General features: G+C 26.4%; 1 non-coding gene across 1 annotated transcript; it reads left to right on the top strand.

Moving 5' to 3' along the window:
- The first annotated feature begins 1440 nt into the window (after nt 1–1440).
- Trnak-uuu (transfer RNA lysine (anticodon UUU)) lies at nt 1441–1513 on the top strand. Its single transcript has one exon. It is a non-coding gene; the product is annotated as a tRNA-Lys (tRNA).
- Nucleotides 1514–7230: the final 5717 nt, after the last annotated feature.

Below are 7230 nucleotides of genomic sequence, written 5' to 3'. Positions count from 1 at the left end.
CATTAGGCTTTTAACCTAAGGGTCCAGGGTTCAAGTCCCTGTCCGGGCGGTGACTTTTTTACTTTTTTTTTAATAGTTTTCTACATTTTTTTATGCTTGAAACGATTTAAATCGTTTCAAAATCTATTAAATCAATTAAATCGTTCATTTTAATCGGCTTTCATATTACAAAAAAAAAAAACTTTAAAAACGTGGTAGGTATCATTTATATTCTTTAAATTTGCCATTAATATCACTGATCAACAGAATGTTGTAACAAGTAAGATGCTACACCTATCTACCCTTATTATACAACCATTTTTATTTTTATTGGATCAGGTCTAGTTTTTGTGTGTTCCAGCTACTATCAATAAAATTGAGTATTTATCGTTTTGACTTACTTTTTTCATTCAAGGTGTTTTGTTTTCCGGTAAAGTGGTTGTGTTTTCTGTTTGTCTAGTTAAGTGACTCTTGAATAATGTCAAGAAAGTGTAAAAATGACCTTGACAAGTTTTTTTTTATATTTGTGGCGAAATTAATTTTAATACTCGACAGAGAAATTTTACACCATTAGTAAAAAAATTATAGAATGAACGTTTCGGAATTTCAATGGTTTAGATGGAAACCAACATTTATTACATTAAAAAATATCCAAATTATTTCAATATCAACTCTATTATACTAAACCTTGTTCCTAACATAATCAGTCAAAAGTTTTCATGTTAACACAAAAAGTGAATTTTTGTTGACCAGTGCGATAAGGTGTTCATAATCTGAGAAAAAATGGACAAACCATTTTAATCGTTAGCATTTTACCAGTTAAGTATCTAACTGTATCAAAAATTGAATCGAACCATACGCAGACCCAATATTTAAATGGGTAGGTACTATTTAAATAGGCAGTACAAGCATGATCGACTTAAATTTATAGAAATAACTAATTGTAATCACTATGTATGATATCACATTTAGAATGGACTATTAAATGGGTAATGTAACTACTGGCTTTTTTAAAGTTTTTTTAATACAAGGATAATACTTACAGTGGGATTTACTTGCATTTGATTTCATCGCATTGTTATCGAACCAATTTTAAATTAGGTACCTACTTAGTTTTAGACCCGTTTCTACTAAGCTAGTACCTATAGCTTGCCATGCTCAAATAACTGAAAAATATATTGAAGAAAAATAAAGACAAAGAAAACCTACTTATTTGTATGCATATTATACTACTGCTATGTAATAAGGTATCTAAGTATTTAAATTATAGTCTGTAACACAATATTTGTGTTAAGCATGGTATAATACATGCTATGTGACAATAATATTAGATGATTATTATATTGTACTAATAAAATATATATATATTTTTTTTTGTTACATAACATTATATCTCCTCGTAAAATCGTAAAAAAATTAAAATTTGTTGAAAAATACTTGTTTTGACTGTGTTAAACATGAGCCCGGATAGCTCAGTCGGTAGAGCATTAGGCTTTTAACCTAAGGGTCCAGGGTTCAAGTCCCTGTCCGGGCGGTGATTTTTTTGCATTTCTTTTTTGCATTTCTTTTTTACATTTTTAATATTTGTTTTTTATTACATACTCGAAACGATTAATTTTATAATATTTCCCATTAATCGACGTTAAAAGTCTCTCTATAGTGGCGTTTCTAGCATATTTAATAAAATATTGCCCTTAAGGCGGATTAACCACACGCAGACCGTCAATAATTAGATAGTACTTATTAAATGGTTTATTATGTATAGAAATTGTGTACTAATTTTAATCACTATTTTTAATTTACATAAAACTCCCATCTGCAACTAGTGTTAAAGATAGTATATTACATAATATTTGATATTATCCACGTTTTCATTATACCACCAAAGTATTTATTAGAGTTTTTAGGATAAAGTATCGACTATTGACTCAAATTTTATTAATTTGAACAAATCACTGACAATGTTTTGACTTACTTGTATTTGCTTTCATTGCATGATACTATTATCATACTAGTTTTTAATTAGATACTTTCAGAATGATTTACTGTTTGTCCAACAGTTTGTTACTCACATAGGTATTCGCCTTTAACTTATATTAAAGAGTTATCAGCAAAGCTAATCAACTAAAACTTTATCTAAATAAGTAATAATATTCTTGGTGGTATTTTTTGTATTGTTGTTGTAACGTAGTTTGTTTACTGTAGTGTTAATAAAATAGGTATAGATAGGTTCTGAACCGAAGAATAAAGTGTTATTGTTTTTAAATCCAAGTATGGAAATTTAAATTTTCCTAGCACGCCACAGTTTGTTAAAAAACAAATTATCTTATTTTATCTCTTTTAGGTAAATTTCAATATTGCAACAATTAGTCTTATTTGAGTACTAATTGTTGCAATATTGAAATTTACCTAAAAGAGATCAAATAAAATAGTTAATTATCTCTATGATAAAATTCATTTTTTTTTAAGTATTAATTATAACATAATACAATAATAATACGTTATAAACCATTTTAGAACCACCTAATTAAATTAGCTATTAATAATTCATCATAGAAATGTTATTGTTGTCTTTTTATCATTTAAAACGTCGAAAGAACAATTTTTAAGACATTCTTCTTAATGACATTACTTAGGCAAAGATTATGTATTCGAAAATTGCAACTTTATATTGTAATAGGTAGTATTAACTATTTAACTGATATAATTTAAAACGTTTGATAATATTTGTAATAACTATTATATTATTGTCCATATATTTATGAGAATGTAATTGAGTATATTATACCAGTTTATATTTTAAACATTAACCCATGAAAATATGTACTACTAAAATTGAATAATAAATAGGACAAATGGTCTGAAAAGTGCTGAGTGCAAATGAACCAGACAAATTATTTAAGGTTTAGCTAACGAAAAACTGACATTTAATTTAACTATTAAAGACGAATTCATACTCAAATCCATTATTTGGTCAGATAGTATTAAAACATTTGCCGTTATAAAATCAAAGAAAAAGAGCATTTAAAATATTAACTTATAACACCATAATTTTTTTTTTTAACTTTATTATTATATTATTATCATCGATAATCTATTGTTATTTATAATAACAATTAGTAAACTCATAAGTGTTTTTTATGAACTAAGCCGATAAATATATTTTCCTCCCAAAACTCCATCGTTGAAAAAAAAAACAACGATATATTTATAAATATGTATTCACATGTAAATTTAAAAAAAAAAACAATTTTTAGGGGTGGCAAATTTCATTTGCCCATAGGCAGCAATACATTTTAATGTGACACTGGTAAAACTACAAAATTGCAATTGAGGCGCTTATTGGAATATAAAAAACTATTTTTCTAAGTACATTTTTTTTCTAACGAAAATTTTATATTTTTGCCCAATTCTTTACCATTTAATGGGTTGATTTAATTTATAAAAAATGTATTTTTAATTTTAATTTAGCCTGAGGAATTTGTTTAAAGTAAAATTGGGACTTTTAGTTTATGATTATTTAATAAATATAAACTATTTTTATCGACCACTCTGTATAAAAAAAAAAAGCATTTAATACCGGAGTATAGTCGATTCACATGTGTTAATGTGTAGCAATAGGTTGGCGTTAATTTTTTATACATGACGAACAGATTGTTTAAATGATAGCAGAACATAATATTATAGATGTTTATTAATGGAGTTTTTTTAAAACATTTTGGTATAATTGCTTCAATTGAAAATAATGCAGTGTTATAATGGCACAGAGTTTTGCCCATTCTATGATAATAAGCCATATCGCATTGTAATGTGTGTTTTTTTAATTTTAGATCCTTCCTTCGACCAATTAAGAAATAAAAATACATAGACGGTTTTATTAGAAATACATTACTTTAAGTTACATAATAATTATTTCATCGTCGTTTATAATGGTTATTAAAGATTATTTTTCAGAATATTACAGTATGATATTATTTTAACGCGTTATCCAAACGAGGTTGTATTAACTACACTAGTTTTTATCGGTGTTCGTTTCCGACTGTTTTCTGATTACACAAAAAATTAGTGATAAATACACATGCCGTGTACATGAACAAAAAAAAATACCATATGCATACTGTGTTTTAAATAACAACTTAAAACTTGGTACTGACAAAAATTGTTAACCACATAGGTCGTTTGAAAATCTAATGCTGATGAGAATATACTTCGAAAATTGTACAAAAAAAAAAATTAAAATATATTATGGTCAAAGTGTAATTTTCTCTCTTTTTAGCTTTGATGCGGAGCTCAGATGTGTTTTTATTTATTGGTTTTATTTAAGTCTGAATTCATAATATCTTATAAACCGATTCTCTTCGTGTGCAACTCTAAATATCAGAAATTATACCTGAAACGTTCTTTATTGGGGCAAAACTTTTAAAAATTCATCCCTTGCCTCCAAAAATGAGAAAAACGCGCAAAACATTTTTTACATATTTTTAAACTTGAAATTACGGAGCACTATTACTTTTTTTTCAAACAGTCAAATTAGTTCCATATCTGTATGGTATACACCGTTAACCATAGTACCACGGATAAACAAACCAAAAAATATAATAAAACCTTTTCCCTTAATAAAAAGGGTAGAAACGTTTTTTTTAATCCGCTTTTTTAGGTGCAGTTGGTGGGTTTAAGGTCTGAAAATTAGGTCAAAGGTCAAAGATCTAGAATGGGCCTCTTAACATTTTTTTAAAAAATATGTAGTCTATCTTTTTTTCCATTTAGGAAAAGCCAAAAAATGAGCAATAATAATATTGGATATGTTAGGTATGGGATATTATGTGAGTAACTATGTCATCAATAAATGATTGGTATTAAGAAAAACTCTTCTAATGTTTAAAGAATACTTTATACAAATTTGGAACTAATTTGACTGTTTAAAAAAAGTTATTGGGTGCCCTAAATTATTTTCATTTTTTTTTTTATTTAATGAATATTTACAATCTATGCTACAAGACATAATAAGTAAACAGTATATTACATTTATATATATATATATTAATATAACCCTGATATAATATAAGGAAGGATGCCATCCAATGATTGAACTCAAAGTGATTTTCCGTAATTTTAAGTTCACGAATATGTACATTTTTCTGGTGTTTTTCTCAACTTGGAAGGAATGACATTTTGAAATTTTTGGCCCTATAAAGGACTGTTTGGGTACGATGTCTGATCTATACAGTTGCTTCACGAAGAAATTAGTGGTTTAAAGAAGATATCGTGGGTCCAGACACAAAAAAAAAATAATAATAATCCAATACCCCACTTCTTGGATCTGGTCTACGTGACTTGATAAAGGTCACTCGTGTGAACTATAATAATAACCATACTATAAGAATATAATTAGAATACAGAGTGTTTCGAAAAGACATAATGACAAATGAAATAACTTTTGTTCTATCGAATATTTTCAATATTTTTTTTTTTCAAAAATTGATTTATAATCATTTGCGCTATAAACACTACGTTTTTTTTTTTTACTGCACTTAACTGTTTTACTTTTAAAAACTAATTTTTAATAAAATGGCTATCCTTAATTTTAAAAATAAAAAGGTACCGAAAAAAAAATTAAGAAAGTAAAACAATTAAGAGCAATACAAAACGTGGTAAAGCACTGTATAACGGTGGGTATATATGTTATAACACTGAAACTATCTTATCATTCGAATATTCTAGAATAAAAAAAGCAAGAAAACAACAAGCTTAATTAATAACTAAAGATTGAGTGTAGCAACCACGTGGCTTAGACATAATGACTACATAATTCGTTGGCCGTTGTTTCAAACATATATAGCAATCAAGTTATTATACATATATTCTAATAATTAAATATTGACAACCAAGGACAAACGGCTGCAGACCAACAGGTTTCCGGTGGTACTTAATTTGAATGTATAATATTTAGTAGACAGTTACTGTACAGTCCGTGTATTGTATCATATGATAATTATAATACAGCAAATAAAATAGTTTATAAATTAAATTTCAAGTCCATCGGAAACGATATATAATTTTTCCAAAAGTCATAACTAGAGCAGGATTAAATACTTTGGGGGCTATAAGCAAATGATTCAGATGGTACTATTTGATTACCAATTAAATATAATATTATAATTCTTGTGTTGAAGACTTTTCACTCCAGTGTTGTCAAATTACTAGAAATTAAAAATATCATGTTGTATAATTTTATTTATGAATAAAAATAATAGTTAAAATATAATCATGTTAAATTGAACACATTTAATTAATCTAAGAAATTATAAAATTATACATATATATTCATACTCAAAATTAGTCACTGTCATCGTTACAACTTGTCTGTCCTCTTAACCCATACATACCTAACTCTTTTATTATAAATTTTCATTTAATCCTACTCAAAAATTAAAATTCCTAATTTTTTAGAGCCTGGTTGTTTAGACTATTATTACACGAAACCTAGTGAAGACATACGTTTTTATAGATTGCTTTATAATTTATGCTTAAGTCTCCTAAAATTAATAGCTAGATGCGTGTAATAAAGTTGACTGTCAAAAGACGGTATGCATATCAATTGGTAAACCCTTAACAATGAAAAAAAATACCTAACTCTTTTTGAATTATCTTAGCACGGATTTATTCTAAAAATTGTTCACCGAATACATTGCAGGCAAATTTCCTATTATAAATATAAAAATTTATAATTAATAGTTTTAACCCAATCTATAATACATGTATAACAATAGTTCGTTTTTTATTTATACAGATAATAACTGTTTTTAAATGGTATTATACAATTCATTATTAATAAATAATTATCATAGTTAATTTTAAGCGATGTCAACTATTTTCTCATTACCTATATAAAAAACTGAGAAATAAAAAAACTGCAACACAATCTTGCATTAACACACTTAGTAAGATAATCAGTCCAATAATTAATATTGTAGATAAATTAAAGATATTTGAGCACATACTTTACAAAGTATAAAATGAAAAATACTTTTGCTTGTTATTAAAAAAAAAATGTTTATAAATTATCTTTGTGAAACATTATGTTTACATTAATGTTAATGTGGAAGCTCAAAAATGTTTTATAAATTGGTCTCTCGCGAAGAATTTTGAGTCAAGTTCTTCAAAGACACAACTAGATAACTCTGATGAAAACCGGTTTGAATAATAATAACTGATCTATTTGTCGTTGGTGGTATTTTATATTGTGTTTAT

Source organism: Adelges cooleyi, unplaced genomic scaffold, assembly GCF_023614345.1.
Source record: "Adelges cooleyi isolate 19-005CV unplaced genomic scaffold, UGA_ACOO_1.1 ACOO_flye_CR_arks_rails_tigmint_CR_PRNA_588, whole genome shotgun sequence".
NCBI lineage: Eukaryota > Metazoa > Arthropoda > Insecta > Hemiptera > Adelgidae > Adelges > Adelges cooleyi.
The sequence above is the reverse complement of the archived record's forward strand: the minus strand, read 5'-3'. Positions and strand labels throughout refer to the sequence as shown.